At 53.8% G+C, this 7,500-nt stretch overlaps 1 non-coding gene across 1 annotated transcript in view; it reads right to left on the bottom strand.

The window, feature by feature from the left end:
- The window catches only part of LOC126435037 (small subunit ribosomal RNA), a 1,910-nt gene extending 372 nt beyond the window's left edge, over window positions 1-1,538 (bottom strand). The window contains exon 1 of the ribosomal RNA XR_007579689.1: window positions 1-1,538. This exon is cut by the window's left edge and continues 372 nt beyond it. This is a non-coding gene — a ribosomal RNA (small subunit ribosomal RNA).
- Between the last annotated feature and the right edge of the window lie 5,962 nt (window positions 1,539-7,500).

Here is a 7,500-nt window from a genome sequence, read left to right as displayed (position 1 = left end):
ACCTGTTATTGCTCAATCTCGTGCGGCTAGAAGCCGCCTGTCCCTCTAAGAAGAAAAGTAATCGCTGACAGCACGAAGGATGTCACGCGACTAGTTAGCAGGCTAGAGTCTCGTTCGTTATCGGAATTAACCAGACAAATCGCTCCACCAACTAAGAACGGCCATGCACCACCACCCACCGAATCAAGAAAGAGCTATCAATCTGTCAATCCTTCCGGTGTCCGGGCCTGGTGAGGTTTCCCGTGTTGAGTCAAATTAAGCCGCAGGCTCCACTCCTGGTGGTGCCCTTCCGTCAATTCCTTTAAGTTTCAGCTTTGCAACCATACTTCCCCCGGAACCCAAAAGCTTTGGTTTCCCGGAGGCTGCCCGCCGAGTCATCGGAGGAACTGCGGCGGATCGCTGGCTGGCATCGTTTATGGTTAGAACTAGGGCGGTATCTGATCGCCTTCGAACCTCTAACTTTCGTTCTTGATTAATGAAAACATACTTGGCAAATGCTTTCGCTTCTGTTCGTCTTGCGACGATCCAAGAATTTCACCTCTAACGTCGCAATACGAATGCCCCCGCCTGTCCCTATTAATCATTACCTCGGGTTCCGAAAACCAACAAAATAGAACCGAGGTCCTATTCCATTATTCCATGCACACAGTATTCAGGCGGGCTTGCCTGCTTTAAGCACTCTAATTTGTTCAAAGTAAACGTGCCGGCCCACCGAGACACTCACTCAAGAGCACCCTGGTAGGATTGCAACGGGGTCCGCCTCGGGACGCACGAGCACGCACGAGGCGCGTCGCACGCCTTCAGCTCGCCCCACCGGCAGGACGTCCCACGATACATGCCAGTTAAACACCGACGGGCGGTGAACCAACAGCGTGGGACACAAATCCAACTACGAGGTTTTTAACCGCAACAACTTTAATATACGCTATTGGAGCTGGAATTACCGCGGCTGCTGGCACCAGACTTGCCCTCCAATAGATACTCGTTAAAGGATTTAAAGTGTACTCATTCCGATTACGGGGCCTCGGATGAGTCCCGTATCGTTATTTTTCGTCACTACCTCCCCGTGCCGGGAGTGGGTAATTTGCGCGCCTGCTGCCTTCCTTGGATGTGGTAGCCGTTTCTCAGGCTCCCTCTCCGGAATCGAACCCTGATTCCCCGTTACCCGTTACAACCATGGTAGGCGCAGAACCTACCATCGACAGTTGATAAGGCAGACATTTGAAAGATGCGTCGCCGGTACGAGGACCGTGCGATCAGCCCAAAGTTATTCAGAGTCACCAAGGCAAACGGACCGGACGAGCCGACCGATTGGTTTTGATCTAATAAAAGCGTCCCTTCCATCTCTGGTCGGGACTCTGTTTGCATGTATTAGCTCTAGAATTACCACAGTTATCCAAGTAACGTGGGTACGATCTAAGGAACCATAACTGATTTAATGAGCCATTCGCGGTTTCACCTTAATGCGGCTTGTACTGAGACATGCATGGCTTAATCTTTGAGACAAGCATATGACTACTGGCAGGATCAACCAGGGAGCTGCGTCAACTAGAGCTGAGCAGCCGGCCGCCCGGGAGTGTGTCCCGGGGGCCCGCGCGAACACGCAAGCGTCCGCTCAATTATTCTGCAAACAGGAGGAGGCTGAGCTCCCCTGCACCATACACCTCGAAACCCTCTCAGGTCCCGGCGGCGCGCAGCGCCGTCCTAAGTACTTGGTCGGGTTCGAGAGAGGCGCAATCGCCCGGAGTTTGGCGAGTAGACGCTTTAGGTGCGACCACCCGTGCTCCCAACTGAGCTTGCCGCTGCCGACAGAGGCCCGGGAGCGTGCTGTCGTGGCATTGCCGGCGGGAGACAACACGCGCCACCTACGGTGACCGGCAGCTCCAACGCCAGCGCCACAGAAGGACAAAAGCCCCACTTGGGTGCCGAAGCGAACTCTCCCAGCACAGCGCACGCGCCAACACGTCCGCACAGCTGCGATACAAACCACCTGCGAGAACCGCAGAGGCGACCGAGCAGCAGACGGCGTCGCGGCGCCGAGCGCCGGGCGGCGGCGCATCCTCAGCGCACACAGTCCTCAATCGGACCAGCACACTGCAGATGTCCACCGCGCTTCGCACCGGGCCCGCGAGGACCTACTTTGGCCGCACGGCGCCGCGTGCAGGGTGCGCCGGCGCGCAGCTGCGCCGCCTGCCGCCTCCGTCGGCCGGCGCGCCTGCCACTGGCCGCCCCCACCAGCCGGCTGTAGCGCGTGCGCCCACGCACCGCGCGGCCAGCACGCCGGGAGGCCCCCCCTCACCGGCCGGGGACGGTCCCACCCAGCCACCGCCGCGTATCGCTTCACACCCAGATGCCATTCACGTTCGTGGGCATGGTGGGTATCGCTGGAACAACCGGTTGGTAGCTCAACCGATCGTCGCCATCACTGATTCACCTCTAGCGAGAACAACCGCACCACAACGGTTTACCAGTTGTTCATTTGCGTAACGTCACCAGCAAACGTAGGCGTCCATCGCCATTTGCAAATTCAACGATTGTTGCATGCCTGTGTCAGGTGTCACGACACACTATGTCTGCCCACATACACGCAACAACATGTGCACGCTTCGCGAACACGTGGAAGGTGGCCCCCGTACGTATGCGATGTCCATTGCGCGAACGACTGTCAACCGGCCTCTGTCGCATGTCGCAGATGTGGAACGCAGTGCACCATGCTATCACGGTGTGTGAGAAGAGACGACTACGTCTGACAACACGCGCCACTACATCAACAGACGGCTCATGCTGATCGCCATCCAGGGCATACCACACTGCAATCCAGCTCTTATAGGGCGACGACACGTAGCTGAGTGCACAACATTTGGACCGCATGGTTCGCCGTTGTTGGCGCAGTCGTTGTACGGTCACATGTACCACGATGTATCATTCAGTACATGAGGACCAATGTGCAGTACAGTGTGTGATTTGGACGTACAACATCAGCGGACAGTTGACACAGGCCGTACCACAGCGTAGGCTAAGTGCTTCGCCATGCGAATGCCAATGAACAACTGCAAATGCCAATGAACAACTGCAAATGCCAATGAACAACTGCAAAGGGCATTGAGCATGTACGTCCTGCTGCCATCCACATTAGTGTATAGCTGCAAGGTGTTTAACATGAAGCGATACACTGGGGACCGGGCAGTGCGAGTAGCAAACTATATTGCGGGGGTTGCAGTTAGGCAACACTACACTAATTTAACGCGTCGTATGACAATTACAGAGCAGGTTAAGGCCCAACGTGTGTCGGGTTAAGGCCCAACGTGTGTCGGGTTAAGGCCCAACGTGTGTCGGGTTAAGGCCCAACGTGTGTCGGGTTAAGGCCCAACGTGTGTCGGGTTAAGGCCCAACGTGTGTCGGGTTAAGGCCCAACGTGTGTCGGGTTAAGGCCCAACGTGTGTCGGGTTAAGGCCCAACATGTGTCGGGTTAAGGCCCAACGTGTGTCGGGTTAAGGCCCAACGTGTGTCGGGTTAAGGCCCAACGTGTGTCGGGTTAAGGCCCAACGTGTGTCGGGTTAAGGCCCAACGTGTGTCGGGTTAAGGCCCAACGTGTGTCGGGTTAAGGCCCAACGTGTGTCGGGTTACGGCACAACGTGGGTTACGTTACGGCGCAACGTGGGTTACGTTAAGGCGCAATATAGGTTACGTTAAGGCGCAATATAGGTTACGTTACGGCGCAATATAGGTTACGTTACGGCGCAATATAGGTTACGTTAAGGCGCAATATAGGTTACGTTAAGGCGCAATATAGGTTACGTTAAGGCGCAATATAGGTTACGTTAAGGCGCAATATAGGTTACGTTAAGGCGCAATATAGGTTACGTTAAGGCGCAATATAGGTTACGTTAAGGCGCAATATAGGTTACGTTAAGGCGCAATATAGGTTACGTTAAGGCGCAATATAGGTTACGTTAAGGCGCAATATAGGTTACATTAAGGCGCAATACAGGTTAGGTTAAGGCGCAATACAGGTTAGGTTAAGGCGCAATACAGGTTAGGTTAAGGCGCAATACAGGTTAGGTTAAGGCGCAATACAGGTTAGGTTAAGGCGCAATACAGGTTAGGTTAAGGCGCAATACAGGTTAGGTTAAGGCGCAATACAGGTTAGGTTAAGGCGCAATACAGGTTAGGTTAAGGCGCAATACAGGTTAGGTTAAGGCGCAATACAGGTTAGGTTAAGGCGCAATACAGGTTAGGTTAAGGCGCAATACAGGTTAGGTTAAGGCGCAATACAGGTTAGGTTAAGGCGCAATACAGGTTAGGTTAAGGCGCAATACAGGTTAGGTTAAGGCGCAATACAGGTTAGGTTAAGGCGCAATACAGGTTAGGTTAAGGCGCAATACAGGTTAGGTTAAGGCGCAATACAGGTTAGGTTAAGGTACGACATAGGTTAGGTTAAGGTACGACATAGGTTAGGTTAAGGTACGACATAGGTTAGGTTAAGGTACGACATAGGTTAGGTTAAGGTACGACATAGGTTAGGTTAAGGTACGACATAGGTTAGGTTAAGGTACGACATAGGTTAGGTTAAGGTACGACATAGGTTAGGTTAAGGTACGACATAGGTTAGGTTAAGGTACGACATAGGTTAGGTTAAGGTACGACATAGGTTAGGTTAAGGTACGACATAGGTTAGGTTAAGGTACGACATAGGTTAGGTTAAGGTACGACATAGGTTAGGTTAGGGTACGACATAGGTTAGGTTAAGGTACGACATAGGTTAGGTTAAGGTACGACATAGGTTAGGTTAAGGTACGACATAGGTTAGGTTAAGGTACGACATAGGTTAGGTTAAGGTACGACATAGGTTAGGTTAAGGTACACATTGTTGTAAGGAAAGGTTTAATGGGGGGGCGGGGCGGCCGGTTTGTTGATTGTGATTATAGTAAGTGGATGCCTGCGGCATCATCTGATTTGCCACGTCAGGATGCACCTTTGGCTCATGACAGGCGGCGCTCTCATTCCATGCTTGTGGCAGACCTGTGTCTTTCATTCCTGCCATTGTTTGTGTGCTGTGAGAGGAGGCAGTATTGTGATGTTGGGTGCACCCCTGTGTAGGACATGTGTGGGTGTTGGTGGCTTGGCTGAGCAATGGTGGTTGTCGGGTGGGTGGGATATTCTGTTTTCTGAGTGGACCTCCCAGTCTGGTTACGACAGTGTGGATTGTCTAATGTGGCGGAGAGGATGCACTGGGTGTTGTTCCATGCTGGTGCTTACATATTGTCTGTGTGCGTGTTACAGGGAGAGAGTAGTGCGTGATAAGGGTGTGTGGCTGACGTGTGGTTGTGATTGTGAGCAGAGTCTTTCAGCATGTATACGGACAGTTGTATACATTATCTGTATTCTGATGGCTCTATCTATTACTAATCAGCGCCGTGTATACGTTTAATCCGGTTCCAGTCGAAACTGTTGTATCTCTGTACATTAGTGACACGGCGAGCCCGCTATGTAGTTACTCGTCTCGGCAGCTTCCACCGGTGTATGGCAAATGATTATAAGGAATCAGTCTAGTCGTCAATACCGATGGTGTGACGTCACATGTCTGGGGTGGGGGACGCTGCGCCCTTCCGGTGGGTCATGGCCTAGAAAGACTCTTCCCACGCAGGGGGGCGTGGACTGTCATTGACTCTTCCGAGTAATATACTTGCCGTACGTTTTTGCGACTGCGAGTGCAACGCTCACCGGTACCGACATGGATGGAGCGCCTCCTAGCTGACCGCTCAGCATCGGCATTCGTACAGAGAGCAACGCGATCGCGTCTCTAGCTCGTAACTGGTACAGCTCGCAGCTCATGTATAGGGACAGCGGGAATGTCGCATATTGGACGTACCTCTTTTTTTTTTTTTTTTTTCTTTATTGTAATTTGGACACCCCATACAAGGTGGGCTGGCAGCGGAACAGTGTACTCCGCTCTTCAGCCATAAGCAGTACAAGAAAAAAGAAAGGGAGACAGACAAGTAACAGAATGGCGGTTAAAAAACAGGAGATACAATAGTTAAAAAACATGAAGCCGTTCACACTTGACGAAACAAACAAGAAAAACCGTCGGCACTGGGCACAAACACTGACGAGGTAGATGACACACGTGAACGAAGGAGCGTGGACGGCGAAAAACACTGAGGCACAGACACGACGGCACAGACACTAATCCGAAGGCGATGATCTCCGGCGCGCGAAAGTTCACGATGCGTGTGCGAGTCCGGGGACCTGCCAAGAGAGGAGGAGGAGGAGGAGGAGGAGGGGGAGAGGGAGTGCGAGAGGGGAGCGCAGGGACGCCACGGGCTGGGGAAAGAGGGGGGAGAGAGGAAGGGGGAGGGGAAGCCCGGAAGAAGAGGGGTGGAGGGAGGGGATGGGGGAAAAGGAGAGAGAAGGGAAGGGAAGAGAAAGGAGGGAGGGTGCCGCAGGGAAAGGACACCAGGAGGGAGGGGGGGCAGGGTCAAAGTTGATAGGAGGGGTAGATGGAGGGGACGAGGACATCATCAGGGAGAGGGAGCTGGCGGAAACCACCTTGGGAGAGGGTAAGGAGGGTGGAGAGATGGAGACCGGGTGGGACATGGGAGTACAGGCGCGGCAGCGGGCGGGGGTGGGAGAGGATCGGGGAGACGAGCGGGTGAGGAGGATCGAGTTTACGGGAGGTGTAGAGGATTCGTAGCCTTTCGAGGAAGAGGAGAAGGTGGGGGAAGGGGATAAGGTCATACAGGATCCGCGTGGGGGAAGGGAGACGGATGCGATAGGCAAGGCGGAGAGCATGGCGTTCAAGGATTTGGAGGGATTTATAAAAGGAAGGGGGGGCGGAGATCCAGGCTGGATGGGCGTAACAGAGGATAGGGCGGATGAGGGACTTATAGGTGTGGAGGATGGTGGAGGGGTCCAAACCCCACGTTCGGCCGGAAAGGAGCTTGAGGAGACGGAGTCGGGAACGTGCCTTGGCTTGGATTGTCTGGAGATGGGGAGTCCAGGAGAGGCGACGGTCGAGGGTGACGCCAAGGTACTTAAGGGTGGGGGTGAGAGCGATGGGACGGCCATAAACGGTGAGATAGAAATCAAGGAGGCGGAAGGAGGGAGTGGTGTTGCCTACAATGATCGCCTGGGTTTTGGAAGGATTGACCTTGAGCAACCACTGGTTGCACCAAGCGGTGAACCGGTCAAGATGGGATTGGAGAAGGCGTTGGGAGCGTCGCAGGGTGGGGGCAAGGGCAAGGAAGGCGGTGTCATCGGCAAACTGGAGAAGGTGGACAGGGGGTGACGGCGGCGGCATGTCCGCCGTGTACAACAAGTACAGAAGGGGGGATAGGACGGAGCCTTGGGGCACACCGGCGGAGGGGAAAAAGGTGTAGGAATCGGTGTTATGGATGGTGACATAGGAAGGACGGCGGGAGAGAAAGGAACCGATCAGACGAACGTAGTTAATGGGAAGGGCGAAGGTTTGGAGTTTGAAGAGGAGACCGGAATGCCATA

The sequence above is a fragment of the Schistocerca serialis genome, unplaced genomic scaffold (genome assembly GCF_023864345.2).
Source record: "Schistocerca serialis cubense isolate TAMUIC-IGC-003099 unplaced genomic scaffold, iqSchSeri2.2 HiC_scaffold_1196, whole genome shotgun sequence".
NCBI lineage: Eukaryota > Metazoa > Arthropoda > Insecta > Orthoptera > Acrididae > Schistocerca > Schistocerca serialis.
Note: the sequence above shows the minus strand (reverse complement) of the source record. Positions and strands in the feature narration are given on the sequence as shown.